This window comes from Coffea arabica, chromosome 8e, assembly GCF_036785885.1.
Source record: "Coffea arabica cultivar ET-39 chromosome 8e, Coffea Arabica ET-39 HiFi, whole genome shotgun sequence".
In the NCBI taxonomy this organism is placed as follows: Eukaryota; Viridiplantae; Streptophyta; class Magnoliopsida; order Gentianales; family Rubiaceae; genus Coffea; species Coffea arabica.
Window position 1 is genome coordinate 20,402,400 of NC_092324.1, and position 12,656 is coordinate 20,415,055.

Below are 12,656 nucleotides of genomic sequence, written 5' to 3' on the forward strand. Positions count from 1 at the left end.
CAGCAGGTATTCAAGTCCGAACGCGAATAGAGTTCTGGTTTACATGAACTACCCAGAGGTTTTGCCTTCAGGACTATGCGTGCTTAGTAGAGCTCTAGTAAGCGGAATTCGAGTCCAATATGGTGTCCTTTAACCAACCATATTATGAGACGGATCACTCGCATGGAGAATCGGGTTCCCGCAGGTGGAGCCTGTCATGGATTGAACTACCTTGCTGGTAATTTTGGAACGAACTTCTAAGTACAGTAGCGTTCAACTCCATCAGCTCCATCACGTACAAACTATGCCCAACACATGGGAACTCAAGAAACTTGCAGGTAAACCACTACTGCTGCGACTTCAATAGTTGAGAAGCTTGGCCAGCAGTGGGATTCAGTCAATATCAAAAGAGTATGCGAGGCTTCAAGAAGAGCTGATGAACATAGATAATACCTTTGTGGAAGCGAAAACAACGAAGGGCCTCGGGTGCCTACCACTGATTTGAGGGACATTAAAGCAGAGGACGAAGCTGTCACGGCGAGTTAAAGAAGGCCGCCATAGGGGAGGGAGTGATGCACCTCGTCAACCATGGCGTCTCAAATAAGCTTTTGAGTTTAGTCAGGGGTTGCCGGGAAGATCTCCTTTAATTCACTCGCTAAGGAAAATGAGAAGTATGCCAATGATCAAGCATCAGGCGATCTGCAAAGAGACAGCAGCAAATTAGGAAACAGTCCTAATGGTTAGCTAGAGTGGGGGGGACCACGTTTTCTCATTGTGTTTAAATAAAAAGGACTCGGGGCAAGTTATTATAAAGCCATTCGGCCTTGGAAATTGAAGCCACCGAATTTTGCCTAACAATGCATGCGTAACGGTGGACCTGAGGCCATTGGCATGATATGTTTGACCGTGGGGATTGATAGCAATATGTTATGCATGAATTGGTGGCATCCTACATAGCCATCTTATGATCAATTGGAAAGCTACGACATTGCAAAGCTTTAAGTAAAGTCCATTTGTTTAACATGCCAACGGTGGATGCAATTCGGCCTCGGGAATTTCAAGTACTAATACTTTCACTTATCTTGTCATACATTAATTAAAGGCCTATGCTAGTTCACCTACGGACTTGGGTTGGAATCAATATTGTCGTGATCTTATGACATCCAATTTAAGTCAAAAGTGCCAAAACTTGTTTGTTCAAGTACTCTTCGCAAACAAGTTTTGAGGGGGTATTTGTAGACAATGGAATTTTAATTAATTTTTTAAAATTACCATTAGTCTATAAATTATTTTTGTGGCTTATTTTTATCCAATCGGGTATTGCCATATGTCATGTACACTTGAAAGATTGGGTTATTAAATGGCCAATTATATTTTGCCACGTGTCAAGTTGAGGTGTTCCAAATCAATTCAAATTGCAGGGATATCTCCACCAACCAAATCATATCATGTCACATGTCTATTGGATAAATATCTAAATATTTATTTCTTATTAAAGGGATAATATTTAGAACTATTTAATCTAAGTATATTTTTTATATACTGAAATAGCTTGGCCAGTCAAACGGCGCCACGTCACGTGTCCCCACAAGTTTGGCCAATCGATGAATTACTTATCTCTTTATTAATAAATATAAAATGAAGAGATAATATTTAACTAGCACAGTTCTAATATGACTGCACGTCTTGCAAGACAAGTAAAAGTGATACACAAGTCTTCAGCCTCTACCTTTTGCTACAGCTATAAATAGGGGTTTCTCTACTAAGTCAGACACACACACAGAGACACACATCAGGAGGCATTTCATACACTCAAGTGGTAAAGTTCTAAGCTACGAAGGTCTGGGTCTTCAAGCTCTTCAAGTCTTCCATATATCAAGGCTTGAGCCTCCAAATATTTTCAAGTCCTCCAAATCTGCCATATCAAGATTTGAAGGAATCGGTGATAGATCCAAGAGCAAGCTGCAAAATCCTTGGATTGGCGTTCGAAGAGAAGAATCGAGGAAAACTCTTCACAAGTTCGAGAAAATCCCAGAGATTGTACTCACATATTTTTCTTAGATTTATATATCACATATTTGTCGTGTATATTTCTTGTTTCTGCAGACTTGAAATTTTACCGCGTACACAGACTACTGAGTTTTTGTTTTGATCTAATATCAGCCTGCAATTGGCAGAAGAATAAACGGGTTAGAAAAGTCCAACAGTGGCAAAAGAATAATTTAACAGAAAATTTCTTAAGTTGACCAAATGAAAGACGACTCAGCTTTACTCTTAAGCAACTCCAGAGGAAGCTCACTTTATTTTATCCAATATGCACAAAACTCTTTCCTACCACTAGCTTGAAACCTGATGATACAATAAATGGTAATCACTCCAGCAAAAAGAAGGCTATGAGCATAATCTTCTTGCTGAATCTTTTGCATAGCCGGATTTCTCAGTAGAACATAAAAAAAATAAAATAAAGCACTCCCACCTGGTAATTAGCAAAATAGATCGACTAGGTATAATATAAGGCGACTGCTATGGCGGGTCCGTCCCTAAGATTCTATACAAATTTCATAGTGGTCATAAACTTTAAAGCAGAACATTTCAGGCTAAAGTTTTATACATGTATACGTTTTGGTCCTACATGAAATCAACGTGTTCATCTTCAATGAAAACCAGCACTAAGCCCATGAATACGAGCACAAATAAAAACTCAATCCTTGTTTTCGTCCAAAGTCAAATTCTGCGACCTGGAAATGTCAACCAATAAACAATGTGCTGATACGTTGCCCAAACTCCAGAGTCAAATTCTGCAACCTGAAAACGTCTCACCCAAACTATTTATGTTGATTATAAGTCCTCGTTTGGCCACTCTGTATCCATTTACTTTTTGCTTTTAATTTTTTTTTCTAGTAGGAGAGGGGTGGGAATTAAGAAGTGGGAAGGGGAAAAGGGAATTGGAACCCAGGACAGCCAAGTCTTGAGGCTTCAACCTTAGCCACTGGGCCAAGGCATCCTCTACTCCGTATCTATTTACTTTTTGAAAAGAGAAAGTATATGACTTTCACACGGAGAATAACATATATTTTATGGACGATGCTGCGATAGACTTGTAAATCTTTATGGTTGATTGATTAATTAAAACAATTACGACCGAATGTAATACATTAAAACTATAAGGCCTTCTTGACAATCTACCAAATAAGACCTGTTGTCAGGTTTTTTAACTAGAGATGAATAAAATATGCCTTTGGAGTAGGCATCATATTGACAAAACCCTGGTTCAAGGAACTATAAACAGTTTCTTTACTTTTGTTAGCAGAACTTATTTCAGATTTGGCTTTGAATTATAAAAGAGGGCTTCAACAAATAAAAACAGAAACCTTTGTGAATCCAATGGATACACGCTAGTGCTAAATGTATCCAACAGTTTTTGGTAAAAAGTAAGAAAGAACACTAAAGGTATTTGTTCAACAATCTCCATCTGGAAAACAAACAAAATTACCAGGAATGATTATTAACATAGGCCAACCACAAAGCCTCATAGCATGTGGATGAGTGTTCAAGATTTCAGACTCTCCAAAATACAAATTTGATTGACCATGAGAAAGTATGTGAAATATAAAAAGAACAAATTTCAGCAGTTTGCTAGGTGCCAGTCGCAAAGATAGCTGAAAATTCAATGGTAAATTATCCATAAAACATCTCCAAGTGAGTACCTCAAAATGTTTCTTCAATGAATTCACAAGAGATAAATTTGCAATCTGTCACATCTACACTATGCATATTCACCAAGCCAAAAAACGAACTACCACATAACTTTTACCTGCCGGATGGGTTCTGGGATGCGGAATCTGCAAGTCATCTTTACAACTTTAATGGCAGTAGCAAGCGATACACGGTGACCAACTGAAACAAAAATGGGTTTCAATAAGCCTTGGGTTGATCTCATTGCCTGCAATCCAGTTAGCCAAGACTGTTACTTTGAATGACACAGATCAATGCAGCAATTGTACATTTTATTACATAAAGCATACTTCAGGACTTTTAAAAACAATATTCCGAGTCTTGAACAAGCTGTAAGAAGAATAAAGCATAATAGGACTTAGGAAGTCTAAAAACAATGAACAGTAAGCATATCAAGTCAGGGAAATATTATAAAGATCACTAAGGTGTGAACAAGTAGCGAAAACTAAATTTCAGATAGCCATAACAACATTCAGCAGTCCTTTTGCCACTTACTTGACAAAGGAATTCCATTGAGGACATATACATCCAACATGGTTTATGACGAAAAATTCTTCATTTTGTTGTAAACAAGCAGTGTTAATGTACACTAATTTGCCCGGTCGCCATGATTTTCCAGAAAATTCCATTCCCCCTAACCTCCATTGAATTTTCAGAAATAGGAGGAATTATTTTATCTGATTCCTTTCACATGTTAAAACTGCCTACATCTGAAAACAAATTAGACAACATAGTGATCGGTTTCTCTCAACCGACTATCTAAACAAAGCTAGCTGAAATTTAGTTGATAAGGAATAAACTGTTGTTTTCAGGAACTTTACAAGCTACAAACCAAACAGTGTTAAGACTGTTAGTATCTTTGAAGTTGAGGGATAAGAATAAAGAGTAGGAGTAGTGTATATAGTAGTGCATCACATACATCATACAAATAAGCAATTAGATCTCTTACCATTCCAAAAGTTCTCCCAGAGTCCCCGATTAGAGTAAAGACATCTCTAGATGAGTTTTCTTTGACTTCAAGGAGTTGTCTGACTTTTGCAAGGGTTAGACCATCAACATGATGTAACTGACATGTTTTATACCAGAAAGTTTATAATGTTAGAAGCATTACGCATATATGAAAAGGGAATCATCAAGTAAGATTATTGAATTTCAAACAATTAAAATAAGTTTATAATCATCTCCTGCACCAGAAGGAAGAATCTAGACTTCCAAGTTGATCCAAGAATGTAATATATAATAACTCTTATAGGAGTAAGCAAACGGACAAAATGCATTTAATATCCTGTCCAGCACAGGGAAATACTGCACAAGAATAGAAATAATGCAACCAATGGGAAGTAGGGCAAGTCATTGCTTTTGACAACATAGTATGGGACTTACCTTAATGAATGTACAATAGACTCAAATGTGGTAAGGTCAAATTGACCATGTATGCTACCTGCTTTTTTTTAATACTAAAATCTGATCTTGGAAAGTGTGATGATTCCGTGATAAATAACTTTCCCAGTTTATTCAATCAATAAGCCATTTTATTACTGGTTTTACCTCGTATCTTTAAGGTAAAACCAACAACTTATGATCCCAATCTCAACCATCATTTCACAATTGAAAAGCAATGAAATTCCTTTATCTTTCTAAAGGTCCATCAAATTGGGTTTTCTTCATCCTTGAAGTACAAATGAAAGAGGAGCGTGAATGGTTAATCTTAAAACACGGATAATTTCAAAGACAACATTAGCATCTGTTTTAAACTGAAAGTAATATAAAACTCCAGGTTTTGAAATTCAATAGTTTTCAAGAAGATACGAGGTAAGCATTTTTACTTGGCAAATGAAAGTAGAGAATAAAAAAGATGAATGGTGATAAAGTTATCGCTGCAGATTAAAGAAAGAAAAAAAAATCACAGGTTGATACTAATGTCACACCTACTCGAAAACATAGAATTGGTCGAGATAAGGTAAGAGGTTTTGATAGTGTACAATAGGGATTCCAGAAGCAGTAAAGGATTTGGTGAAATGAGAAATTACAAGATTTGACATAACCTAACCATGCTCACCTCTACTCCCTCTGCCCTGTCGCTATTATCATGGTTTTTTGCTTTTTTGGCTCAAACAAGCTTACATGAATAGCACATTTTCAATGGTTATGTAGCATAAAAATGGTATAAATTCACAAATGATACTGTACATGGTTCTGCGAACTAACACCCTGTTGTAAATAGATGAAATTTCATAAGTTTGACCACATTTTACAAAGAACAACAAAAGCATGAGACTAGCAGATAATAAATTAGAATAAAAGGGCAAAACAAATGAGAGAAAAAGTCACAATAGGGCTTCAACCAAAATACACAAGGAGATATGAGCATGAAATAAAAACCAACATTTTTTCCTATCCCAACTGTAGGAAGATCAGCCAGAACTCCAAGATGACAAGCCAATCCAAAGCCTACAAAACTTTCACAGTTTAGAGCTTTCTCCTGAGAGCAACCAATATTAACGACATTTTGAGAATAAACAGAGTATTGTTTCCTGTTGAGACTAGTAAGCAGCAAATCAGACCAACCAATAACTAAATGTAAGACCTAGAAACAGCATCATATGGTTTTGCATATGGGGGAATTCATGTACTGGCCAAGGAAGTGTTGGAACTAAAGGCCCTTACAGATTATCTAAACAATCCCACAAACACTGGCAAATCAGAACGACATGTGTATTACTCCACGAACACAAATATATTTTTAGGACATGTATCAGGTTTCAGCAACTTCAACTTATTCAAAATCTACAGTGTCAGAATAATCTTTTATTGAAACTGGCTTAGCGATTGTAAATACAACATTTTATCAAGCAAAGTATGTCGTACTTTTCAACATTAGTTAGAAAAAAATCTACCGGATTTTTTAGAAGAATAGGCTCTGACATTTGTTCTCATACTGATCCCCTAATACCTTGCTTTTTTCTCAGCACGCACTGGTCACACACAAAAATACCTCTTGCAGTAAGTGTTACAAAAGACAAGGATTTAGTAGAGAATGGACAGACCTATCTAGAACAACTAATGTTGATACTCCAAAACTGCTGTTATCTTTCTAAAAGCACTCATTTTCTGGTTTTCCTTTTTTAAAAAGAAAATATCTATTAAAAAAAAAAAGAAAATATATCTATCTCCTTTATGACTACAAGTACGTGCAAGTGCAACCTTCCAACAAAAAGCTCACTGTCCTTGTCTCTAGAATGCAAATCTTTAGCACAAATATATTGTCAAATATGTACAAACAACAGGGAATGCCAAATGGCTAGTCATCCCAAAATTGTTTCTTGAGATGTTATACCATCATCGGAACAGCTTCAGTATTAGTTTATCAAGTAATTTAAACATTCAGAAACCATTGTCTTCCCGGGCATTTAGTTGGTTACTGAATCCATCCTCTTAACACCCCGAAAGGTTATAACAAATACTGCTTGCAACAAATTCTCTATATCTCAAGATTACATTCTCAGCAAAACAATGAATATAGTTTGTGTGTTAGCACCAAAAGCAAACCGCCTGCAACTTTTTGAACATTTTTCACTAGCGGACAACGGATACTTCATGACCTGCAATTCAATATATGACTTTAAAACATTTTATATGACCTACAAGTCAATATTATATTTCAAAGGGTTTCCAAAGCCATGCCTACCTACCGCAAATATAAATGACTTAAGCTTCAATACTAGCATAAAGACTGCAGCACATTACTCTCACTGACTTGCTTGTTTACTAATCTCAAACGTTTGCCGCTGGTTTCCCTCTCAAGACTATTAAGGAAGAACCTTTTTATGCCAAAAGAGATAAATGTTACTTTAGCATTCTCTTGCAGCTTTGGATACTTCACCGATAAGGTAAAACCATGTTGTAATGAATCATGTCATATAACATTCTCTTAGCTTCTTGTCAATAGTAATATAACAAGAACAACAATTTTCAGCTATCCAAGATGAATATAAGTGCTTTCACTGTCAAATTTTTTCCTTCTCAAATCTGTTCTTGGTAGCATACAATATATTATTCTGTACCTACTCACCTTAATTTTAAAGTTTGTGATGCTTTCACACCCATAAACGAAACTTAAATCCTCTTTCCCTTGCTCTTACTATCTTAATCTTCCAATGCTCAAAAGGATTCCAAGTACATGATCTATCTCTAATCGCACTATGGTGTGGAGTAGACATACTGAGTATTGACAACTGTTAAAAGTTTTTAGTAGGATGTATATTAGTTGCTAGATTTGCAGCAAGGAAAAAGTAATTCATATTTCAGCTGTCAAAACCAGAGGGTGCAGGAAGCAGTTAACGTGTAGAAAGTCAAACTGATCGAAATGTATGATGAAACTTCGAGACATGATAAAGTTTGAAAGTAATAGCTTCCAATAATTAACTCTTTTTTTCTAGATTTTTTTTTCCTTGTGTAGAAGAAAACGCGGTCATGCTAATGCAGGTTGGATGATGATTTGAGGTGGCTAAGGAAAATGAGAGGTCAGAATTTGTCTTATTTTTGTGGCCAAATTGTACGTAATCCCTTCAATATCACATCTTAGTGAAAGCAAAGAGTTTATCACCCTTATTTCTTAAGAAAACTTAGTCAACACATAGGTTTTGTATGCTTGCAGCAGGGGGGTAGAAACGATAGCTAAACATCCGAAAACTGGTTATACCCTTATGATCACAAATGATTGATGGATTTTCTTATGAGCATAATCCTCACTTTGGATTGTCATGAAATATAAGTCAGCGATGGACTTCATGAGCTTGTAATGTGACTTGAAAACGATAGTTAAAGAAATAAATTTCAAGGACATTGCACCGAAGATCGCATTTTTCTCAAAATTGCCCCTATTTTGGACTCCAAAATCTTGGACTTTGTTTGACTTTTTATCATCACTCAACAGGGTCTTTCAGCATCAAATCTTTTTGCATTTTTCTTTTGCATTCATTTCGCTCGTTTTTCTTTTCCTTTTCCTTTTTTTTTCAAAAGTGCCCTCGCGGGGTTTCACATGAAGAGCAGTGTCAACCTCACACCTAATCAATTCAGAAATACATTCAAAAAATTTCTTGGCATCAGTACATGAACATCACTTGCCAATTGGAAAATTCCTTGACGGAGATATTGCAAAGAATAGAAGTCAGGACTTTCGGCTTTTGTAATGGGGTCAGGTGGGGTGCTTAGAAAAAGTTAAGGCTTGAAAGCGGATTTCAAAAACGGTTTGAAGAATCCGAGATCGCATTGTTGTATCAATCCCCTTTTAGGGTTAAATCAGAACTGGCCCCAGTTTATTCTCAATTGAGGCTTTTCCTCTTTCATTTTCTTTTTTCTTTTGATTTTTCGGCCTTCTGCCATTCGTTTGAACTTTTCACAAAATTTGCCCCAGTTTATTTTTGAACTGAGGTTCTCTTTTCTTCTTTTGTCTTTTGATTTTGTTGCTTTATCGCTTTTCATTTCTTGAAACTTTTTCTTTTTTAACTCAAACTTGCCCCAGTGTGGGGTTTGCAATTCTCAGGGGTTGCCAAATGAAGTATTTTATTCTGAAGGCTCAAAAGGGATAACTAGGGATAGAATGTTTGATTGGAAAAGAAGAGGGCCTGACTTGTATTCCGTTCCTTACAATAACTCTGAAAGGAAACTTTCATTAATGGGAAATTTCGGGCATGTATCTGAATTAACTGACTGAGGAAGACCCTTGTTCATCCATATCTGTGAAACATAGGCGATCCGTGCGGACAAATCTCTTCCTTTTTTTTTTCAAAATTGGAACCCAAGTGGAATCAAATTTTCCCAATTTGCGGTTCCCTCCTTATTCTAGCATTTTTGGCATTTTTGCTTTTCTCCTTTTTTTTTGGAAAATTCTCCAATCTTCCTCCCCAGTGTGGGGTGCGATCATAGATGCTTTGAAAAGAACCACCAATTTTAGCTCAAATGAGGATGCAAGGGATAAATGGTGTTTAGGTTGCAGAAACGATGGCCAAAGTATCATTCTTACACCTTATGACAACCAAAGTAACGAAATGGTCATTGAGAATCCTTTCCTCTTTTTGATATTTGAAAATTTTTCAATGTAGGGTAGTGATCATCAAGGCACTTATTTGAAACGAAATTATTCTTTTAAAGGCTCAAATAGGAGAGCAAATGATAAAATCTCAGTTTGGCGACTCCACTGGGGACTTCCTAAGTGGGTCCAAGCATTTGATTTAGCTATTCTTTTCCTTTTTTCTACCCTTTTTATGCATAGCATTTGGATATTAGGGTTGCATTTTCCATTTTAGGACTTTTTGCCTCGCGCGCGTATCAAACTATTCCCTCACTCACGTATGTATGATTGGTTGTTTGGATGTATGTTGTACTTGTTTTATCTCGCGCTTTGCATTGCATATTTGGGGGGGGTGTGTGTCACCTTTAGAGCCTCGCGTTGGTTCTCAACCCCTTCCCTCAAAATAGGGGACACTTCATACGTGGATGTTTATTTACTGTTATCCCATTTTATTTTATTTTTCGTGGGCTCTTTCCCACACCGCCTTGTAGGACTAGGAATGGTTTCTCTAGGTATGTGGATGGTGTGCTCTGCGCCCATAGCAGTACCTAGGGGATCGCTCGAGCCACCGACCGAGGGTTTTGGGATTGATGACTATCGAGTCTAGTTGCATTAGTGAACCCCAGCCTCATGCATCCATGTTAGAGTTTTCCTAGGTTAGAGTCAACCTCACCCTTTTTAAGCACATTAGGCACGAGGGAAGGGGTTCCACCCCTTTTACTTGCTTTTTATTGTATCCCTTTTCTTAATTGCTCCCAATATGTTATGTGTACTATCAATTGCACTAACCATTTCTTTGTTTTCTTGGCCTGCATTCATGTGCTTTAGCAACAAAAGGCCTCTTTGGCACTCTTTTAGTGGCTTACCCACTAGATAACTCACATGTTTAAATTTCAGTCATTACACTTAATTTTCAATAAGTACATTTCATTTTAGACCTTTTCCCCCGATGCATTATTTATGTCCTTTAGGCCATATTTGCATCGCTTTAATAAACTGGCATCATGCATAAACCCTAGAAGGGAATGCCATTTAGGGGATCCCGTGTTAGGAATAAGCCATCTTGTGTCTCGGATACTTAATCCAAGGAGACTTGCACGTTTACATTTTGTACCATCCAAAGGGGTAGTGCACAAGGTAAGGTAGGATCCGATCATTTTCATAGAGCGATCTTTGGAATATGAGCGTCTAATAATCACTTCTTGGCCACTTTATCAAAATTGGTAAAAATCCCTGGCGAAAAGGACATTAATTGGAACAAATTCACCAATATTTCCTCACTGATGAGGCGATAAATAAATTGAGGCCAAAATCTGATATTAGAAGGCTCATAGACTAATGCATCGCAATAAATTTTTGAAACCACCAATAAGCCGTCAATTCCATTCAATCCACTGGACTATTTTCTTCACCAATTACATCCAGTCCATTTTATCAATTTGTTCATTTTTAGGGCAAGCTAGTCGGTTTTAAATTCATTTGACCAGTTTACCCTTTTTTAGGGCAGTCTAGTCGATTTTGAATAAATCATCCGATCCATTTGACCAGTTTACCTATTTTTAGGGCAATTCGGTCGATTTCGAATAAATTATCCTTTCACTCGATCGGTTTGATCAATTGATTTCATTCAATTCATTTGATTAGTTTAATTCATTTTTAGGGTTATCCATTCAATTTTCAATAAATAATCAAATTTCATCCAATGAATTTGACCATTTTACCCCTTTTGACACATCATGCGTCGATCAAAATAAGCAATTCATTCGGACTTTGTCCTCATTCTTTAGGACGAATGTTTCTTCTCACTCCAAATTGGCCAAATTTTTTCGAATCATTTTTCACTCAATCAATTGATCGGATTCATCAGGTATGGTATAGTGCCTACCCTAGAGGATTGCATTTTCATGCTAGGCCTACCCTTGGCATAAAAGGGTTCCCCCATAGGGCATGCATACCGATTTTATAGTCTTGATTACTAACTCAGGGTATTTTCTTTTTGTTTTTTCCCCCTCCCCCCTGCATTCATAAAAATATTTCAATAAGGCCATACAATGTGAATTCAAAAATTCATCTGAAAGCGCTCGTGCAAAACATCTAAGGGATTTCATTGCTCAAAGAAAAAGGGGATATTAAGAGAGAAAATGTGTATACATGTGCGAAGGAATTTCGTAGAAGTTTTCTCATATGTATTGCTTTTAAAATTTTCAAACATTGGCATTAATGAAGCTTTTATTCAGACAGGTGAAAGTTTGCCCTAAAATACTCACCTATTTTAGGGCTAAATCAGAATTTGCCCCAATTTATGCTCAATTGAGGCTTTTTCTCTTTCATTTTCTTTCTTCTTTTGATTTTTCGGCTTTCTGTCATTCTTTTGAACTTTCACAAAATTTGCCCCAGTTGATTTTTGAACTGAGGTTCTCTTTTCTCTTTTCCTTTTGATTTTGTTGCATTATCACTTTCACTTCTTGCAACTTTCTTTTTCAACTCAAACTTGCCCCCAGTGTGGGGTTTGCGATTCTCAGGGGTTGTCAAATGAAGTATTTTATTCTGAAGGCTCAAAAGGGATAACTAGGGATAGAATGTCTGATTGGAAAAGAAGAGGGCCTGACTTTTATTCCGCTCCTTACAATAACTCTGAAAGGAAGCTTTCATTAATGGGAAATTCTTGCTTGTATCTGAATTAACTGACTGAGGAAGATCCTTGTTCATCCATATCTGTGAAACATAGGTGATCCGCCGGACAAAACTCTTCTTTTTTTTTACCCTTTCTTTCTTTTCTCCTTTTTCAAAAATTGAAACCCAGGTAAACTCAAATTTCTCCAATTTTGGGATTCCCTCTTTTCTTTTAATTTTGACATTTTTGCTTTTC

General features: G+C 36.6%; 1 long non-coding RNA gene across 1 annotated transcript; it reads right to left on the bottom strand.

Annotated features, from left to right (window-relative positions):
- Positions 1 to 1,571: 1,571 nt before the first annotated feature.
- LOC140012963 (uncharacterized) lies at positions 1,572 to 7,375 on the bottom strand. The gene is made up of 4 exons (XR_011819999.1): positions 6,101 to 7,375; positions 4,664 to 4,780; positions 3,794 to 3,922; positions 1,572 to 2,143 (listed from the first exon to the last, which is right to left on the bottom strand). It is a non-coding gene; the product is annotated as an uncharacterized lncRNA (long non-coding RNA).
- Positions 7,376 to 12,656: the final 5,281 nt, after the last annotated feature.